This window comes from Triturus cristatus, chromosome 10 (assembly GCF_964204655.1).
Source record: "Triturus cristatus chromosome 10, aTriCri1.1, whole genome shotgun sequence".
NCBI classification, from domain to species: domain Eukaryota; kingdom Metazoa; phylum Chordata; class Amphibia; order Caudata; family Salamandridae; genus Triturus; species Triturus cristatus.
This window is the reverse complement of record NC_140593.1, coordinates 53022159-53042750: the sequence shown is the minus strand read 5'-3', so window position 1 is coordinate 53042750 and position 20592 is coordinate 53022159. Positions and strand designations below refer to the sequence as shown.

At 45.3% G+C, this 20592-nt stretch overlaps 1 protein-coding gene across 1 annotated transcript in view; it reads left to right on the top strand.

The window, feature by feature from the left end:
• The window catches only part of LOC146788818 (exocyst complex component 1-like), a 1992459-nt gene that overhangs the window by 1051058 nt on the left and 920809 nt on the right, over positions 1 to 20592 (top strand). The gene's annotated exons all lie outside the window — the stretch shown is intronic.

The following is a 20592-nucleotide window of genomic DNA, read 5'->3' as shown; positions in this document are numbered from 1 at the left end:
GGTCTGCTACTGCAGTCTGGGTAAGGGTGTGCTTGCACCCTTTACAGTGGTATAGGCTACCTATATCACTACCATTTCACACACATATATAAATCTATAACCTATAAGTCACTCCTATGGCAGGCCTTAACAATCCTGAAGACAGAGTGCTTGGTTTTTATGTGAGAGGGTGCCCCTGCATGAGCAGAGCCCCTCTGCAGCGTTCGGAGTAGCTCCTCTGATGCTGTTTGTGGTGCAGCCTGACCATATACTCTTAAGTGCATTATAACCTCGCGGTAAATGCTAACTTTGAGGTGGCTGCACGGAAACATGTTGTGTTTTGTGTCAAACGCTTAGGAATACTACCCCCCCCCCCCGCCAGTTCTGGCGGCGGGGGTAGCATTCCCCCCTTCTAGAGGGAGAGACAGGTTCACACTGGTCTAACCCGGTAGGACTTTCCTGAGCCCTGGCATCACAAAATGGATGCCTCTGCCACAGACACGGGTCTGGCCTCCTGCTGCTGACAATAGGTTTCCTGTCGACAGGCAGATGTGTATCGGGGCTGGGCGGGAGCACTCTCTGGTGCTTTGAAGTCCTGCACTGGGGGCACACTTGGTGTCCCTGTGCATAGTCCAGTTCAAACCGGTTGCAGGGGCGACCTGCCCCTGCTCTGGTGCGAAACTGGACAAAGGAAATTTGTTTAACCACCCCTCAAAGGTGGGTCCCTAGAGTATGTCCAACCCCCAAACTTAGTATAAGTATGGGAACCCAGTCCTTGCGACTTTAGATTACCCTGGACGAAACTCTGCAACGTATATCCTGGACCTTCGACTTTCTATCACGACTAGAAGACGGAAGAAATCTTCCTTGGGGTCAAGGAGTGACTCACCTGCTTGGCAGGCACCAAAGAAGCAACTGATCGGTCTGCATCGCTGAAGCTCCCGCCGGACGCCGAAGTCTTTGCATCACCAGAGGTGGATTTCCAGACTTCCCCGAGGCTACCCTGAGTCCACAGCAAAGCAGAGGCCCGTGGCTATCGTGGGTGATGTGGAACCGTGACCCCTGGACACCGTGAACTTTTGCAGCAACACTATCTTCTGGGACTTCCTCAAAGTTGTGCTTTGGGCTCCGAGTAGCCCCAGCCTTGCGCACCTCCTGCACCAAAGAATGCTGACCTCCACTCCATGAGTGACCCATTGGGCCAGTTTCAAGTGCTTCGCGATTGCTAGCCCATTGGCTAGTAGGTCCCCACAAAGGCAACTCCTCTTCTACTTGGGCTTTCCTGGTTGCTCCAGACGTGCCCTGACTTACCCTCACTGGGTGAGTCCCTCAGACCTTGCTGGTCTATACCGCAGTCCTTTCTCTGCTTTCCAGTGACTTACCGTTGCCAAGGCTTGTTGGGTCCAATCTCGTCGCCGACACTGCAGCACTCAACAGACTTCGTGAGACAACTCAAATCCAGCTCCTGGTCATCATCTGCGCCTTCTGGACCTCGTTGCTGAAGAGTTAAGACACCCGTCAACTCACCTGAAGCAACCAACATCTGTGGGCATTGGTCCATCCTGCCCTCGGTCACTGGCTAGTGACCCAGACTCTGTCCCCTCTGCTTTCAGATTCCTTCCATCCTAGATCCAGGCTTGGATCTCTTCGGACACTTCTCCTCTTCACGGCAGCAGCAGTTCTTTGCCAGCTTCCATTGCAATCGACGACGCGACCCGACACCAAAAGACACCTATGCACCCGGCTTCCCTGGGTGAGGTAACTCAAGTACTCCGGTGCTCCTGTGGGTGCTATGTTGAAGAAGATCAATCAGAAAGCGGAAAGACTCTGGCGGAACAACCCGTCCTCAATCCCCTGAGACCAACTAAAAGCATTACGTGGGATGTACAATAACCACATCAAGAATAAAAAAACGTCTTTCTTTTGCAATGCTTTAGACAACGCAAAAAATATGCCCAAGGAACTCTTCAAGCTCATTTGGCAACAAACCTCCAAGCCCCCTGCATCCACAGTTCTGGCCTCCAAAGACCTGTGTGAGAACTTCGCCATCTTCTTCAATGACAAAATCACCAATATTGAGCTCTCCCTAGATGTCAACCGCAGTCCCCCTTACAGGAGCGCGTCCCCAGGGAATGAAGCTATCACACCCAAGCTCGCCCAAAACATTGGAAAGCCTTCAACCCCATCTCCGAAGCAGAGATAGCCAAAATGATCTCCACCTCCAAACCTTCATCACACACCTCGGATCCTATACCGGCTCAGCAGGCCAAAAAGCTCTATCTCTCCCTAGCCCAGCACTGGGCCAAGATCATCAACAGCTTCCTTACAACTGGAGACATACCGGACTGCCTCAAAGTCGGCCAAATCACGCCACTACTGAAAAAAACGGGCTTAGACACTAATGATCTGAATAACTTCAGACCCGTCTCCAATCTTCTTCTCCTAGCTAAAATCCTGGAAAGGTGTGTTCTCCTCCAACTGACTCAACTGTTCTAACCTCTTTAATTCCCACCAATCAGGGTTCAGAAAAGGCTGCAGCACAGAGACTTTACACAATTCAAAAGGCAGCTCAAAGACCTCTTCCTCAACCGTTCTCTCCCGCATGGATAGCCGCTGCTAAACCGCTTAAGCTTGCACTTTGCAGGACACAGTCACTTCATCACTTAGACTTCTACCTCACCCCCTTCTTGACCCCTCCCTCTTTCCCCTCCCCCTAAAGGATGCTCGTCTCAAGTCATTTTGCTCTATATTTGTGATTCTCTGTGTCTTCCTTTCCTGCATTGTGTTCAGTGCGCAGAGACTTCCAATTGGGCCTTGAATCAGTATGCTTACGACTGCCAAACTGTGTGTTTTTACCCATGCTGTGAAGCGCTCCGATACCTTTGGGTCCGGCTAGCGCTATATACAACTCTTCAATAAATAAACAATAAATAAATCAGGTTTTCATGTTTGATGGTGTCAAATGCTGAGGACAGGTCAAGAAGGATCAGAAGTCAAGGGACATTATGATCAAGGGATCTCAGGGCGTCATCAACGATGTGAGTTAGTGCTGTTTCAGTACTGTGGCCTGCTCTGAAACCTGACTAGTAGAGGTCAAGAAGTTGAAATTTCTCTATGTGGTTGCAGAGCTGTGTGTGGACGCATTTCTAGAGCAATTTAGCTAGAGTCATGATGTTGGTGATAGGCCGGAAGTTGTTAGGATCAGCAAAATCGGTGTTAGGCTTCCTAGGGATGGTAGTGACTTGACCCATCTTAAGGCAATCAGGGATCCTCCTCTGCAAGAGAGATTCCCGAATGATCCAGGACCAAAGAGGGAGAATGGCCGAATAGAGTTCTTTAAAAAACTTAGCAGGTAGTGGATCGCTCTAATGATTGAAAGGTTTTAAGGATGCCATAGAGTGGAGCAGCTCCGTGTCATCTAGAAGAAGAAAAGAAGTCCAAAAGGCATTGTTTTTGGGAGCACAACCTATGTGGAAGGACGCTGAAGACCCTACCGATGGTTCCGTAGGTTCATCCGATGATGCGGTGTAATTCTGAGGCCGCAAAATTGGAGTGGCAGGTTGTAGCTCCAGTTCATTTTTTCTTGCCTTTTTAGAGAAATGTGCTGAGAAGACCTCCCCACTTGGAAGGTAGGTCATGGGTGTTGAGATATGGTTGGAAGAGTCGTTAGTTTGTTGCTTGATAGTTTTGAAGAGCTTCTTGGGTCTATTTTTAGCACCGTCAAGCTGAGCCCTGAAAGGGTTGGTTTTAACATTGCAAATGTGTTTGTTGTAGGTGCTTCTCATCTTCCTTAACTGTATGAGGCTTGAACTGGAGGGAGAGTTACAAAGTCCGACGTGGATTTTACAGCTGTCATGAATTTCATGAAGCGTGCGGCCAGTTGCATTGAGTCGCCTTTCATACACTCTACCAAAGCTTCTTGACGTGTCCGCACATTTAAAATACACCAAATAGGGCAAAGCCAGTACATTTTCAAGGTACGCAGTTTCTCACAGATACACCGTATGTGAATTTGTGTTTCCTCTTGTTCCCCATATAGTCGGCACTGTGTGGCTATGTCTTCCTTATACCCTTGGCCATAATTATATTCCAGTAGTGAAATCAATCCGAACCGTAGTCTCATTATTGGCTTTAAGGGAGAAGACAGGTAGTATGGCAGGTGTAGGAGAGTAGAATCTGCTTCACATGGGTACCCCCACTTTTTGCTGGTGTTTCACTGTTTTTCAACCTTAGTCTGGCTGTGGCCCTGCTAATCAGGACCACAGCCTAGCTGCTTCCTCTCTAAAATGGTTTGCATGTACATTAGGTACATATCTAATTGGATTCTGGAGTGCCTTATAAGCCCCTAGTATATGGTATACTATGTACCTAAGGCATAGGTACCTCAGAGGCCTACCAGGGGCTGAAGCATGTATTAACCCACCCCTGGGAAGCACTCCAAAATGGCACCACAGGTCTGCTACTGCAGTCTGGGTAAGGGTGTGCTTGCACCCCTTACAGTGGTATAGGCTACCTATATCACTACCATTTCACACACATATATAAATCTATAACCTATAAGTCACTCCTATGGCAGGCCTTAACAATCCTGAAGACAGAGTGCTTGGTTTTTATGTGAGAGGGTGCCCCTGCATGAGCAGAGCCCCTCTGCAGCGTTCGGAGTAGCTCCTCTGATGCTGTTTGTGGTGCAGCCTGACCATATACTCTTAAGTGCATTATAACCTCGCGGTAAATGCTAACTTTGGGGTGGCTGCACGGAAACATGTTGTGTTTGGTGTCAAACGTTTAGGAATACTACCCCCCCCCCCCCGCCAGTTCTGGCGGCGGGGGTAGCATTCCACCCTTCTAGAGGGAGAGACAGGTTCACACTGGTCTAACCCGGTAGGACTTTCCTGAGCCCTGGCATCACAAAATGGATGCCTCTGCCACAGACACGGGTCTGGCCTCCTGCTGCTGACAATAGGTTTCCTGTCGACAGGCAGATGTGTATCGGGGCTGGGCGGGAGCACTCTCTGGTGCTTTGAAGTCCTGCACTGGGGGCACACTTGGTGTCCCTGTGCATAGTCCAGTTCAAACCGGTTGCAGGGGCGACCTGCCCCTGCTCTGGTGCGAAACTGGACAAAGGAAATTTGTTTAACCACCCCTCAAAGGTGGGTCCCTAGAGTATGTCCAACCCCCAAACTTAGTATAAGTATGGGAACCCAGTCCTTGCGACTTTAGATTACCCTGGACGAAACTCTGCAACGTATATCCTGGACCTTCGACTTTCTATCACGACTAGAAGACGGAAGAAATCTTCCTTGGGGTCAAGGAGTGACTCACCTGCTTGGCAGGCACCAAAGAAGCAACTGATCGGTCTGCATCGCTGAAGCTCCCGCCGGACGCCGAAGTCTTTGCATCACCAGAGGTGGATTTCCAGACTTTCCCGAGGCTACCCTGAGTCCACAGCAAAGCAGAGGCCCGTGGCTATCGTGGGTGATGTGGAACCGTGACCCCTGGACACCGTGAACTTTTGCAGCAACACTATCTTCTGGGACTTCCTCAAAGTTGTGCTTTGGGCTCCGAGTAGCCCCAGCCTTGCGCACCTCCTGCACCAAAGAATGCTGACCTCCACTCCATGAGTGACCCATTGGGCCAGTTTCAAGTGCTTCGCGATTGCTAGCCCATTGGCTAGTAGGTCCCCACAAAGGCAACTCCTCTTCTACTTGGGCTTTCCTGGTTGCTCCAGACGTGCCCTGACTTACCCTCACTGGGTGAGTCCCTCAGACCTTGCTGGTCTACACCGCAGTCCTTTCTCTGCTTTCCAGTGACTTACCGTTGCCAAGGCTTGTTGGGTCCAATCTCGTCGCCGACACTGCAGCACTCAACAGACTTCGTGAGACAACTCAAATCCAGCTCCTGGTCATCATCTGCGCCTTCTGGACCTCGTTGCTGAAGAGTTAAGACACCCGTCAACTCACCTGAAGCAACCAACATCTGTGGGCATTGGTCCATCCTGCCCTCGGTCACTGGCTAGTGACCCAGACTCTGTCCCCTCTGCTTTCAGATTCCTTCCATCCTAGATCCAGGCTTGGATCTCTTCGGACACTTCTCCTCTTCACGGCAGCAGCAGTTCTTTGCCAGCTTCCATTGCAATCGACGACGCGACCCGACACCAAAAGACACCTATGCACCCGGCTTCCCTGGGTGAGGTAACTCAAGTACTCCGGTGCTCCTGTGGGTGCTATCCCTAGAACTTCTTAAGTCCAAAAGGGTTTGGTCCTGACTCGATTCTAAGTGTCCCTAATCTTTAAATTTCCAACCGCGACATTGCCCATAGAAGCTAACGGGAACCCACGGTTGTGTTTACACACTGCATACAGTCCCCGTGGGTCCCCTGTGTCACTACCTTGGGTGGTTCCTTGGGGTCCCAGCGATTCTACAGGCTCTAGGCCTTGTGTCTATTCCAGTCATGGTTCTTATACCATTTTTTGGTAGATGGTTTGGTACGCCCCTAGGGCACAAACGTGTATTTGTGCTATTACTGTTGATTGCTAACTGGTAAATTAAGTACTTCGAACTCCAGTCTCATAAAGAGACTAGAGGGGTGTGTTTTAACCTAAATACATATATTTTGAATATATTCCTAGTGTGGTTGTCCTTTCATTTGATCTTTCAAGAGATTATAGACTGGTAAAACAAGCTGCTTTACATTCCTTCAAAACTTAGCCTGGAGGCTGCTCTCCATAGCTACCACTAGGATAGCTTTCAATAAAGTTTGTCTTTAACCTATCCCCATAAGGGGTTGTTTGGACTGATACAAGGTGCCCACTAGAACTAGTGGACATCATATATCAGGCCAACTTCTCACATTGGTGTGCAGCGTGTGGGATTCCAGCATGCTATTGTTTTACCAGATAATCTCAATTGAATTGATCAACTGAAAACCAGTAAAGGTACCTAAGGTACATATAATATCATATGGGGAGATGCTGCGGATCCGAAGAATATGTAGCACGGACACTGACTTAGCGGTTGCCCAACAAGAAAGCAGAAACAGATTCTTAGAGAGGGGCTATACAGAAAACCAAGTCCATGAGACGAGAAGACTTACTGTTTAAACCACCCAATAGTAAAGCCAAACCAAGCAATAGTGGTTTAGTGCCCAACTAAGATCGAGGAGATAAGACTGATTTTGACATACAACAAACAAAGGGACAGTCTTAGCAAAATCATAAAAGACAACTGGTATTTATTACATCTTGATACACAACTTAATGAGATGTTTCCAGCTAATCCCACTATCACATTCAGAAGAGCACCATCAACTAGTGATTTTCTAGTTAGCAGCGGCTCAGAAATAAGATCAGGAATAAATTGGCTGACAAAACGTAAGGGCTTTTCCAAATGCTCTACATGCAAGGCATACCGACACGCTATAAATAAAACAACTTTTACAACACCTTTTGAGGAGAAACCAAATACAATCACCAAGAACATGACATGCAAAACAGAATTTGCGATTTACGTGCTGGAGTGCTCTTGTGGACTGCAGTATGTGGGAAGCACAAAACTGCAGGTCCACAAGAGAATTCTCCAGCACTTACGGGCCATCACAAATTTGGATACAACATATCCGGTGGCCCGGCATTTTAGGGAATTTCATGAAAGCAACATACAATTCCTTAAATATTTTGTCATTGATTGCATCCCTGCTCTCAGAAGGGGCGGGGATCGTGAGTCTCTCCTCAGGAAACTAGAGACCAAATATATCCTTGAATTGGACAGTAAAAGCCCACATGGGCTGAACACGACAGAAGATCCGTATACGTGGCTTTAGGGAGTTTATGAAAAACTGGGAAACCAGTACTCCTTAATTAATAGTAGTGATACAGACCTGTCTAACAAAGGCCCTCACAATATGAACTCCGATACCCACATAAACATATATATTTTTTAATATTCTTTTCTCTTCTCTTCTTTCTTTTCCCCTAAACTTTTCTTCCTAATTTTATAAATATTAAATTTATAGATGGAAATGTAGGACAAACAGTTTTGTTCTAGACTGGATTTTACACAGGTGATACTATGTCACAATTTTGCACTTTATTTGCCAATTTTGCACAGACAGAAAACCATGCTGCTAAACCTGATTAATACTCCTATGCCAATGTTAATAATGTTTAGATATTATATTTTAAACACGTTTTTTAACATATGTATTTCTCTGATTTTATAAGTGCTGGTTATTTATTGTATTTATACGGAAATAATTGCACATTATGACAAGTGATCTTACAGATCAAAAATTATGAGTCATGAGATATGAGATAATCTTGGCGAGTGTATTTTACATTTACATCATGTACTAACGGAAAGTAGTGAGATATAAATGTTGTGGCATGGTAGTATTTTGTCTATGCCTATGGGCAATCATCTATGCACTGGCACTTTAAAAATGGGACAAACGCAGGGGGCACGTCATGTGATCAAGGGCTGCAAAGCCCGAAACGCGTCATGGCGGCAGAGCGCACGAATTCAAAAAAATAAACTATACCTGGTACAACAAAGTGGAGTCCGTTCCCTTCTTGATCCGGATCGCAGAGGATCGTACAAAAGAAAGGTTTACTGCAATAATATCAAGTTTAGCTACAGTAAGTTCTACTGAACTTCGAGTTGTGTGTTAAGGGATAGCACACCCTTTCTACAACTCAAGAGAGTTTAGTAGGCCACACTAGTGTAGGCAGTGCAATACACCACACCACATTAGTAATGTCCAACCAGCCAAGAGCCAGTGAGCTCATTCCCTATAGATATGAGGATCTCTCCTTTGCTCAGCTTAGGACCTTATGTACCACTAGGAAGCTGAAGACAGGCAAAAGCCCAACAACCCAGCATCTCATAAAGATACTGAAGCTGGATGATCTCCCAGGACCTAGTGGGTCTGATGGGGTAGGCAGTGTGGGTGGGGCAGCAGGTGAGGGTGGGCCTAGGGGTAGCAATTCCCCTGACCCTACCTTTAATGCTGACCAGACTGGTGACAATGACCAGACTCTGGTGAACCCAGCTCTCCTGGATGAAGATGAGGAGGATGACAATAATGCTCCTTCCTTTATTCCTCCAGGTAGACCTGAAAGTAGGGCTAGAAGGGATAGATCTCTGTCAATGGGATCTGTCCAGTCTAACTCCTCTATAGGGACCTCTGTCTCTTCTCACAGAGGGAGACAAACCTCCCAGGAGAGGAGAGAATGATTGCTGAAGTATGAGCAAGACAAGTTCAACCTCAGAAAGCAGCAGATGGCCTTAGATAGGGAAGCCCTAGAGCTCTACAGAGCTAGTAAAAAGGAGGGACTAGAGTCCCTTGGTGGCAGCAATTTCCCTAGAGATAGTGAGAGGTCTTATGACCATAGAAACCTAAGTAAGATTGTCCCTCCCTACCAGAGTGGGGATGACATCCACAAATGGATAACTGCCTTGGAGAGGGCCTGTAAAGTACAGAAGGTTCCTCAAGGTCAGTGGGCAGCAATCTTATGGCTCTCCTTCGCAGACAAAGGTAGAGATAAGCTCCTCACTGTAAGAGAAGAGGATGCTGATGATTACCAGGTCTTGAAAAGTGCACTGATAGATGGGTTTGGCCTAACCACTGAACAAAACAGGTTAAAGTTCAGAGACACCCAAAAAGCACAAAATCAAGACTGGGTTGACTTTGTTGACTGTGCTGCTAAGGCTCTGGAAGGTTGGTTATTGGGCAGTACAGTGTGTGACTTCATAGGATTGTACAATCTGATAATGAGGGAGCAGATTCTTAATAACTGTCAAAATAAGCTGTTGCACCAGTACCTGGTAGACTCTGATCTGACCTCTCCCCAAGAATTGGGAAAGAAGGCAGACAGATGGGTCAGAACCAGGGTGAGGCAGAAGGTACAGAACCAAGGTGGTGACCCAAAGAAACAGGATTCTAAGAACTCTGACAAGGGTGGGGACAAGGGTAAAGACCAGAAGTCTTCTCAAGGGCCCCAAAAATCTTTTTCTAATGGGGAGTCACAGTCAGGAAAGGGTAAAGGCAAAAAGAAACCTTGGTGCAAAATCTGTAAGCAGAAAACTCACTGGACCAGTGACTGCACCAAGGCCAAAGACAATACTCCAGCCCCCATCAATGCCCCTAAGGTACCTGCTCCCCCTAGTGCAGTTACAATTGGTGGTGGGAATACACAGAATAAGGGTGTAGTAGGGTTGACCCTGTGTTCTGATTTATCACTACCAGTCCCAGAATGCAGTGGTATCATCCATTTGGGCGTTAATTGAAATAAAAGAAGGATCTTACCGGTGTGGTTTTGTTTGCCCTCATTCCTTCACATCCCGCCCTGATGTAGGGCGCTCTCTGCCCGAAACGCGTCGGTAACACTTAGAGGATGTGTTGTTGGAACTTACCTGTGATAATGGAGCGATCCTGGGTAGTGCCCTCCATTTAGGGGTAACTTGTGTGAAGCATCAAAGTGGCCAGCCCTTGGCCACGGAGTGGCACCGCTGCGTGTGCTTCTGCGTGTCCGTGTGCTGCTAAGAATGGGCGGCCATATGGAGCAGGTGATTTCACTGTGCAATTGGTGCAGAGGAGTCCCGAAGCCATGTGGATCTGCTTGCTGTAGTAATTATTTACGGTTTGAGCGGAGCAGGAGATGCCATTAAGAGTGCACAGGACAATGTACATGACATTGACATTCCATGGACAATTAACTTTGAGGCTGATGATTGGCGGCACCTATTGGGGTTCGTAATTATCACTACCGGTGCCAGAATGCAGTGGTATCATCCATTTGGGCATTGATTGAAATAAAAGAAGGATCTTACCGGTTTGGTTTTGTTTGCCGTCATTCCTTCACATCCCGCCCTGATGAAGGGCACTCTCCGCCCGAAACGCGTCGGTAACACTTAGAGGATGTGTTGTTGGAACTTACCTGTGATAATGGAGCGATCCTGGGTAGTGCCCTCCATTTTGGGGTAACTTGTGTGAAGCATCAAAGTGGCCAGCCCTTGGCCACAGAGTGGCACCGCTGTGTGTGCTTCTGCGTGTCCGTGTGCTGCTAAGATTGGGAGGCCATACGGAGCAGGTGATTTCACTGTGCAATTGGTGCAGAGGAGTCCCGCTGCCGGAACCATGCGGATCTGCTTGCTGTAGTAATTATTTATGGTTTGAGCGGAGCAGGAGATGCCAGCAAGAGTGCACAGGACAATGTACATGACATTGACATTCCATCGCCAATGAACTTTGAAGGTGATGATTGGCGGCACCTATTGGGGTTCGTAATTATCACTACCGGTCCCAGAATGCAGTGGTATCATCCATTTGGGCGTTGATTGAAATAAAAGAAGGATCTTACCGGTGTGGTTTTGTTTGCCGTCATTTCTTCACATCCCGCCATGATGAAGGGTCGCTCTCCGCCCGAAACGCGTCGGCAACACTTAGAGGATGTGAACTTACCTGTGATAATGGAGCGATCCTGGGTAGTACCCTCCATTTAGGGGTAACCTGTGTGAAGCATAAATATATATATATATATATATGTACAGCCCTTCATCGCCACACGCCCCATCAGTCCTTGCGCCAGGAGGCGCCAACGTGTCCTGACCGCGGGAGGTGCTTAAAGGCAGCTCGGGGCTCCCACAGCGAGGGACGCATGCGGGCGTGCCTGGGCCACACCCGGCCCAATGGTGGGCCTGTCTGCACCCATCTGCGCCCGTCAGAGCGCGGATGAGACTGGGCTGGGCCTACTCTCTTGATTTTTTCGCTTCTGTCACTGAGATCTCCAGTGTTGCGATCCAGTCCTATGAACAATACAAGGTCTTAGCCCTGTAAGTTTCCTCACAAAATGTTATTCTGTGTGGCAGTGACTTTTTTAAAGGCTGTGTCCCACTGAAATGGCAAAACGGAAGCAACTGGGAGACAGGGATGGGCCATCTAAGAGTCTCAAAAATTCTACTCTTGACTGTTTCCTGAAACGGGCTGCTAGAGCCATAGACAAGGAAATCTCAGTGGTTGAATGACGGCTATCCGTGGGTGGTGGCTCTTTTATTGCTCTGAATACGGATTTAATACACGGTGGGGTGCCTGGGGACATTGAATGCGAAATTTACGCAATTTCTGCCATCACACAAACACTAGTAGATCCACTCTGTGAAGCCCCCTCGCCAACATCAAGCATCTCCGCCGTCCGGGCCTCCTGTCAAAAGGAAGAAAAAATTGAAACATCCGGAGCCTTCATTAGGAGCAAAGACTAGGTCAAAGAAAAAGCTACAGGAGTTACCGCATGTGGAGACTGTTAGTACTTATCCCGTATCGGCAACAGTGCAAAAATCCCATTCTGCCCCCCAGCAGTCTCCACAGTTTTACCTCCTCAAGACATAGAGACCCGTTTTGACAATCTATTATCAAAAAATCTCTCTCAGATATTGGCCGGACTTGAAAAACTAGAGGCTAATGTGGGAAACTTTTTGAAGTCTGTTACCTGCTTTATGGCTGGGGCTGTAAAAGACGGTTGCACATGCTCAGATTGCCCTGTCTCGGGGGTGGGGAGGGAGGGGGGGTGGGGAGGGAGGGGGGGCCTCAGGAACCTGTAAGTCACCATAGTAGGGTGGGAAATGATTGTTGCAAACCCATACAACCCCTTCCTGTGGTTACCTCGCAAAACAGTGGGCATGATCCGTGAATAGACCGGTTTAAAGACCGAGCATTGAAGCCAACAAATCATGTAACTGGGGGTGAGTGTATGGGTAGTAGACATAGCCCCAACATTCACAGCTTTACACACAATGTAAATGGTATTAAAACTACCAGGCAGCCTCTTTCTTCATTAAATGATGCTGCCAACACACACGATTTATTAAATAAGGTTAACCTGGATCTTCCACCAGAATGCTGTCCATACGTAGTGATTTTCAACTAATGTCCCCTTGCTCCAGGGAAATCTTAAAGAAAATACAAGCCAATTGAAAAACAAAGTATGTCATTGGTTATCCCAAAATACAGATTTCAAAACTTCCAGTTACAATGACATTCTGATTGTTAGAAGAGTGAGCTGGGTTGGTCCCTTACGTAAGACTACCCATGGAGACTGTATAGTGATAAACTACCAAACCCCAGACCTTGCAGGAACACTGCTCAATAGTGGGACGAAATCAAGTAGGTGGGGCTCTGGGCATGGGATTGGCATAATGCCACTGGGTTTCTTCTATAGACATCTTAAACCCTTTGGCCCTGTCACCTCACCAAATGCCCAACCAATGCAGAATTCGCAGTAGACAAAGGAGCAATTTCTTCTTGCAACTAGCAATAGATACCAAGCACTCACAGAGCTGGACAAGCCAGACTGACTAAAGTCTAGGCATGCTAATCCGATGCTGGCCTATAGCATGGCACAGGATAGTCAACTTGTGGGTGCTATTGCAAGTAACACCTCAAACGGAATAGTGAACCATACCCCAGTTGGCCTGCTCGACCATTACGCTCCCACCCAAGGCCCAATGAGAGGAAGGGCACATCTGGAGCATCCAGGAAAGCCCACTGAAAGTTAAAGTTCCCTTCTCAGGGACCCACAGGTCGAAAGACCAGGGATCGCGAAGGGACCTCGAGGGGAATCACAAAATATCAGCCCACGGAACACTCGTGGAGTGTAGGCCGGTAATCTTCGGTTGAATCACTGCTCGGGGAGAGACTACAAGTAGCCCAAAGCACAGCCTCAGGGATCGCCAAAAAGCATATGTAGCTGCAAATGTACATGGTGTCCAGGGGTACAGGTTGCACGGTCCCCACGAGGGCTGTGGGTTTAAGGTTTGCTGAGAGCACTAGTCGACCTCTGGGAAGCTTGGGAACCCACTTCGTGTGTTACAAAATCTTCAGAGTCCTTCAGGAGATGTGTTTCAGGTGCCTGCCTGGCAGGGGAGTAACTCCTTTACTCCAAGGGAAATTCTTAGGTCATCCAACGTACTGTAGATAGCTGAAGTACTTGGTATCTGTAGCAGAGTTTTGTCCAGGTAAATCTAAAGTCCTGTAGCCAGGGGTTCCTACTTTATACCCAAGGAAGTGTAGTGTAGTTCCTATTTCCCTTATAGGCTTTGCGCATTGGGATAATATACACTGTAGTTGTGGCAAAGGACTGAGGTTAGTATGCCTCTATCGAGTACATTAAACTTAATTACTTTGTGTGCCAGCTAACTCAGAGGCCACTAGAAACTCCTTCAATAAACAAGAAGGCAGTAGTTTCCGTCGACTGCATAAACATGACAACTTTGTTTCCCTTAGAATCGGAACATGTCTCAGAAACGTGGAAACAACAGATAACAGTTTCACTCAGTCAATCGTGAATGCTTAGTTTCTTCATAGTTACACAGAAATAGTAGACAGGCGTTTCAATAAAAGGATTTATTGAACAGTCTTGTTTCTCATGTAAGAGATATGAGCTGTTACAATCGCAAGACAGTATGCAAGATATAATACGTACAGCGTAAGCATTAAGAAGAAATAATACTGCAATAACATTGTCTTTTAGCTTTGACATATATTCATATATACATACATAAATATCACAGGGTAAAAAGTGGATACTCGTCGGATGCTTCTAAATAGTTCTACCCCAGTGTACCTAATGTAAGTGTAGTACGAGGTAAGAAGTAGGTGCTGTATTCTATAGTATGGTAAGCTATAGTTTTGCATATGCCAAGAGTCCCTCTAGGTTCTAGTCAGCTCTATACCTTAGAATGAGAGAGGTGGGAATCTCTTTCCGGGTCTCAAACTCTAACACCCCGCGAAGGGAGTCAGAACACTGGAAGCTGGATTCTCTGCAAGCAGGGATGACAGTGTCTGGTCTGTGCGTCAGGCGGGGACTCGAATTCCTTCCGAACTTGCCGTGGCGAGCTGTATCGAGCTGTGCAGCCAAGCCATGGTTTGCCATGGTAAGGGAAGGTACATTTATACCTTGAAGGTGCTTAGGAATGTTAGCATTGACGTAAAGTCTGGCAGAGGAAGACGTCATGAATGAACCCCTAAGGAATAGTAGTTCATGCATAATAGATGAGTTCTTGGAGAAATCAATAATCCTAGCTAGGGGAAGTCCCAATGGCTTAAGGGTCTGGTTTCTAAGAACTCGAGATGGACGGATGTAGGTGACCATGCCTGCATTTGGATAGCATGGCTAATGCCTAAATAAGGACTGGGATTCTATTCCTAAATAAGGGCATTACGAATTGTGCCTATATAAGGTCATTATTTAGGAAAACCTATTGTGAGACATCTAAATCGAAACACAACACCCACTTTCGAATGAACGATAATACTAAATGCTAAACATGAAATGCTAAACATTTAAAACTGAGTATCGCATGTAGCTAAAAACATTTGTAAAAGCATACGAAAATAAGTTTGTTAAAAAACGTGTGCTAGATATGAAATACAAAGGTGCTGTACATATTAAAGCAATGTTCCATTCTAAGCATATGTTTACAGTGAATGCTAAAAGAATTAACAGAAATATATACACATATGATGAAAATGGCTCACAAATACAGAAGAAAAAAGTTCAAAGCCATTTTATGTCATGGTACATAAATGAAATTGTGGGAAATAAAGGTGACAATGTGTCCCTGGAAGTGTTTAAAGGAGTCTGTACTCTATGAATAGTTCTACTTTAAGCATATTACTTTGCCATAAAAAGAAAAATTAAAATTTAGAAAAAAAGATAAATTGTATAAAAAAGTTCCAAGGTTTTGTCTTTGTTTTGAAAATGAAGGCCAAATTCCTAGCTTTCCCGGTACACTGTGTGCCGAATTAAAAGTCAGTGTAAGGAGCTGGTGAAAACATGAAATCCTCTATTCCTGTAAACAAAAGATCCTCTACCGATGTCGGTGATAGTTGGAATACCTCGTTTAGACGATTAACTGCACATAGATGTGAAGCATCGCCAGTAGCAATGTTCGTGTCCAATGTTACCTGTGTGCCTGTTGATCTATCTCGTACCTCAGCAGTAGCATGTTGCGTCTGTGAGATCTCAACAAATGCCGTCATCAGGATTGGTAGCCTCTGGGGACAACACAAAGCATGGGCGGTTATCAGGTCCAGCAGAGTATCGATATTCGTTGGCATGAATCATGGGAGTGTTAGACAGATGTCTAGCACGCATTCTTCACCGCAAAGCAGGCAGCGTAGAACAGGTAAGATGCAATCTTGCCAGATTGGTCTGAATGCCAGAAACCATGTGGTATTTAATTCTCGTAGACGAGGTAAGCCCAAAAGTTGTACTATGTGCTCACGACACTTCCTTTCCAGGAGAGCTTTCTCCAAGGTGCTGGGAGTGACGCTGGTGGATTGGTTTGCCATAGCGTAGTAGTAGGAATAAAAACAGGGTCCCTGCAACGAGTGCTAGAATTAGTGGCAGACCACCAAACACCGAGTGCACGAAGTTTGGAATGATTCTGAGGACTGCCTGAAAAGGTGTTAACAGTCCTGAAAATACGGTCTTAAATACATGCACAATACCGCTCGTATCAGACATGTTTAAGATACGTCCCAACATTTCTGTGAAATTTGTAGGGCAGTTTGTACGCAACAGAGCCTGTATCTCAGCCGAAGTCCTTGCAATTTGTAGATCATAGGTTTCTTTGGCCGAGGTCAAAGGCACAGTTTGTTGTAAAAGAATGGCTTTCATTCTGCTTAAAGTATCAATTTGTATAGAAGAGATGTTCAGTGAAGGCCATAAAGGCAACTCCCTGACTGTGTCTATTTGGGGGAACAATACTCCAACTGTTACTACATATGGGATGCCTGGCAACATGCCACAACAGCTGTGATCATTCAATATGAGATTACTTCCATTCAAAAGTTGTCCAAACGTTAAATTAATTACAGCGGCTGGTGAACCTTGCAGGTGGCAGGATAAATTTGCAGTAGAACTGCTACAGACACTGTGTAAACTAATATCCCGACATATGAGTGAACCGCTCAGTGCATTTTCACAGTGTGTACTTCTAAGAAACACTTCACGCCCCCACTCCAACATCTATGTGTGTAAGGTAAATCCCAGGATGTCTTGATGTATTCTTTACCCAACCTTTCATATTTGCCTGCTTGCATTTGTTTGAGGCAATACTGAAAATAGAAAGTTGTAACAGGCAGAGTTATTTTGCCATGAATGATCCATTCTGTAGCTGGTTTTTCTGCTACCGTAAATGGCAATTTTTCCAGTTTTTCAATGCTCAGCACTGTAAACTTTGCTCTCCTTTGTGCCAGCTCGATCTGTTTATCAGTGAGATTGTATTCTGAAAACAGAGACGACGCGTTGATGAAACGCCAAGGCACATAGCCTGCACGCATGTTTTGTAGCTTCCAGACTAATAACAGAATAGAACGTAATTGAGGCTGGCCTTGTCGCAGCAGGACCAAATCTTGTTCCACAATGTCTATAGCGGAGGATACAATGTTGCCCAGTGAATATATTCTGGATGACAGAGTCATTAACCCATTGTCGACCACAGAGAGAGATTTCTCTAAGTTAATACGATCAATTTCTCGTATTCTTTCTTCGGCGTCTGCTTGGGTAACCTTCCATATTTCATTATAAGCAGCATAGATGCCGGCATATATGAAACGTTTTTGACGCGGTTTTCTTGGACCTAGCAAGAAATCCATAAGGTCTGCGCCTTCTTTAAGTAAAGATAAGTGTTGTTTCACACCCTCTAGTGTAGATTTCTGTAGCCAATCAAGGCATAATTTTCCTACAATGTATGTTGTTACTACCCCTGGATACTGTCTTTGAACATAACGTGGGTCTGGCCTATTGATTATAAAACCCTGTATTCTGTTCAGGAATCTTTCTTGACAGATGTTTGTGTCTGTGGGCCAGAGCACGTAGAGATGGGTGGTGGGCGCACTCGTTTTTAGATAGTAGTTAGATTTTGTCGATAGGCGTGCTACATTGCCATATGCTTGCGTGGCACGTGGTATGAATGAGGGGGGTGGCCTAGTATAGAATTAACTAGGACTGCAATGTGCACTGCTGTGAAGTTATTTCAAACATTTAATACATTTCACATTGAATTTACAGTAGTCTTATTCAATTTTTTCATATAAGTTTCAACAGTATACATTGTCATTCAATATGTATACGTTTGTACAATGATAAACACAAATAACTGATTAAATAAATAAAATTAAAAAGTCTGCAAAAAATGAGAACCTTATGTTTCAGTCGAGTGTGGGAGTTGAAATCCGTGGTGAAATGGAACCGAGTAGAGAGGTTTGCTTACCGATGCAGGAAAGAAGTGTGCTTTCACGGGCGCTCTCGCCCGCGGTTTGTTGCTCGTCAATTTCAAAAGGGTTTGTCGTCACACCGTAGGCGTGGACACTGAAAAAAGACTGGACGGAAACATTCGTTTTGGAAAAAGACTCAATTACTGCCGGCAGTGGAACAGAACCCTTTTGAAATTGACGAGCAACAAACCGCGGGGTCCTATCCTTTCTTTTTATTTTCAGATTCATTGTTTACATTCAACTCTGGTTTGGTTCTTTTTACGTCAACACGGCTCCACCACCGCTTGAACCTCTCTAACCAAGGTGAGCTCCGCTTTAAACAACAGCGTTCACCGCTGTTTCGTTTGACATAGCACAGCTAAAACCCAGTTCTCATTTTTTGCAGACTTTTTAATTTCGCTGCAACATGAAAACTACATAATGACCAGGTACGAAGTCGGGTTGTCTGCATTTTGATTTCTACTAATTACAAGAGAGATCAGTTCTCTTTAACTCTCATTTTCAACTTTTTTCTTAGAGAGTGAACATGTAACATTTGCGAATTTTGAATCAAATTCCAAAAGGTACCGTATACCTCATTCTAAGTTTATAACACTATTTTTGATCACGCTAACGTGCAGATTTTGATATCTTCTCCTTTCTTCTCCAACAGTTTACCCCTGACGAAGGGACCACAAATGTCCCGAAATGCATTGGGTGTTTGGAACGTTATTTAATCAGTTATTTGTGTTTATCATTGTACAAACGTATACATATTGAATGACAATGTATACTGTTGAAACTTATATGAAAAAATTGAATAAGACTACTGTAAATGCAATGTGAAATGTATTAAATGTTTGAAATAACTTCACAGCAGTGCACATTGCAGTCCTAGTTAATTCTATACTAGGCCACCCCCCTCATGTGGGCCAGAGCAACCATCTTTCCCATTCAGGATCTGATCTTTCGTTTTGTCAAATTGTATGTACGTCGACCTCCCCCTGTGTTGTGCTATTACTTGCAGCTGTAGGTATGGACGGTGTGTTCATGTCTTTGATTTTGGTTAACCCAAGGCAAGACGTTTGTTGAACAGTGTCATTCAAAAACTTTATTTGCTGTGGGATGATACAGGCTCTAAACAAAGCTTCAATCCCCTGCACTTGCCAATCTTTACTACCCCAGACAGATTTTGTTTCAATTGTGTCTTTCCAAAAGTCGAAACCCTGTCTAGACAGTTGGGCAATAAAGGCTGCAGAATAAATCTGTTTTGTATTGGTTAACATACTTTTCGTTCCTTTATTGTGCACATTTTTAAAGTTAAACGTTTCCGGATTGGATGTATTGTACTCTGAAAAATATGGAAACTTCATTGCAAACATTTTTGAGCTACCCCTTGGTGGTGTAGGACAATGTTCCCATTGGTTATACATAAACACATTTCTAGGTGTTGCAGATTTATGCAAGAAATGATGACCATAGTGGTTGTAACAATAAAGCTGTTCATAGTCTGTTGAACTCTCTAAGTATTCATGGTTAGAGAATGCAGCAGACCTTTCTAGATCAGACATCATGTTATCAACAGTCTCAAAGTCCCAATCATCAGAATAGGTACTAGAGGTAATAAAGTCACTTAATGAAATGTTAAATAAGTGTGGAATCTTCAAAACTTCCGACGGGCCGAATATATCATAAACCGTTTTGTCCCAAACTATACCATCGTGTATAGGAACGGCTGTGATGTTCACTGCTGACAAGTCTCTTGCTTCACGATGGGATAATTTGTGTGGTTTCAAAAGTAAACTCACATTTTTAATTTCTGTGTCCAAGTGAATATATCTTGCATTTATCAGAATGCTAAGAGTCATTACTGAAGCTAGCCAAAGCAGAAAGAAAAGTATTCCAGAAATAACCCATAGTTCAATCCATGGTGAAACCAGATAAGTCTTTTTCAGAAGCTGAAAAAAGTCTTTGAAAGTTCTTTTGACTGGCGTCGTTTCAGGTTCACTTGGATCCTCAGAAAACGTATCAAAGTTAATGAAATAGCCAGAGGCACCTCTGTCAATGGTTGAAATTGCATCAGGATTCGTTGAAATCGCTGGCACCAGTTGATCATGTGTTACGTTGGTGTAGACAGGTGTATCAGGACGAACTGTTATTTGGGTTTCAAGAGGAACGAGTTCCATAGCATTGTTGCTTAGTCCTTTATTTATTACTGCTGACTCCTCGATGGTGATGAGTCTTTCAGTTTGAACCTCTTGGATTGTAGCTAGAGGAGTGCATCTGCTAATTGGTCGGAGTCCACAAGGCCTACTGCTTAGTATTGGTCACATAGTGTGGTTTGATGAGGTCAATGACAC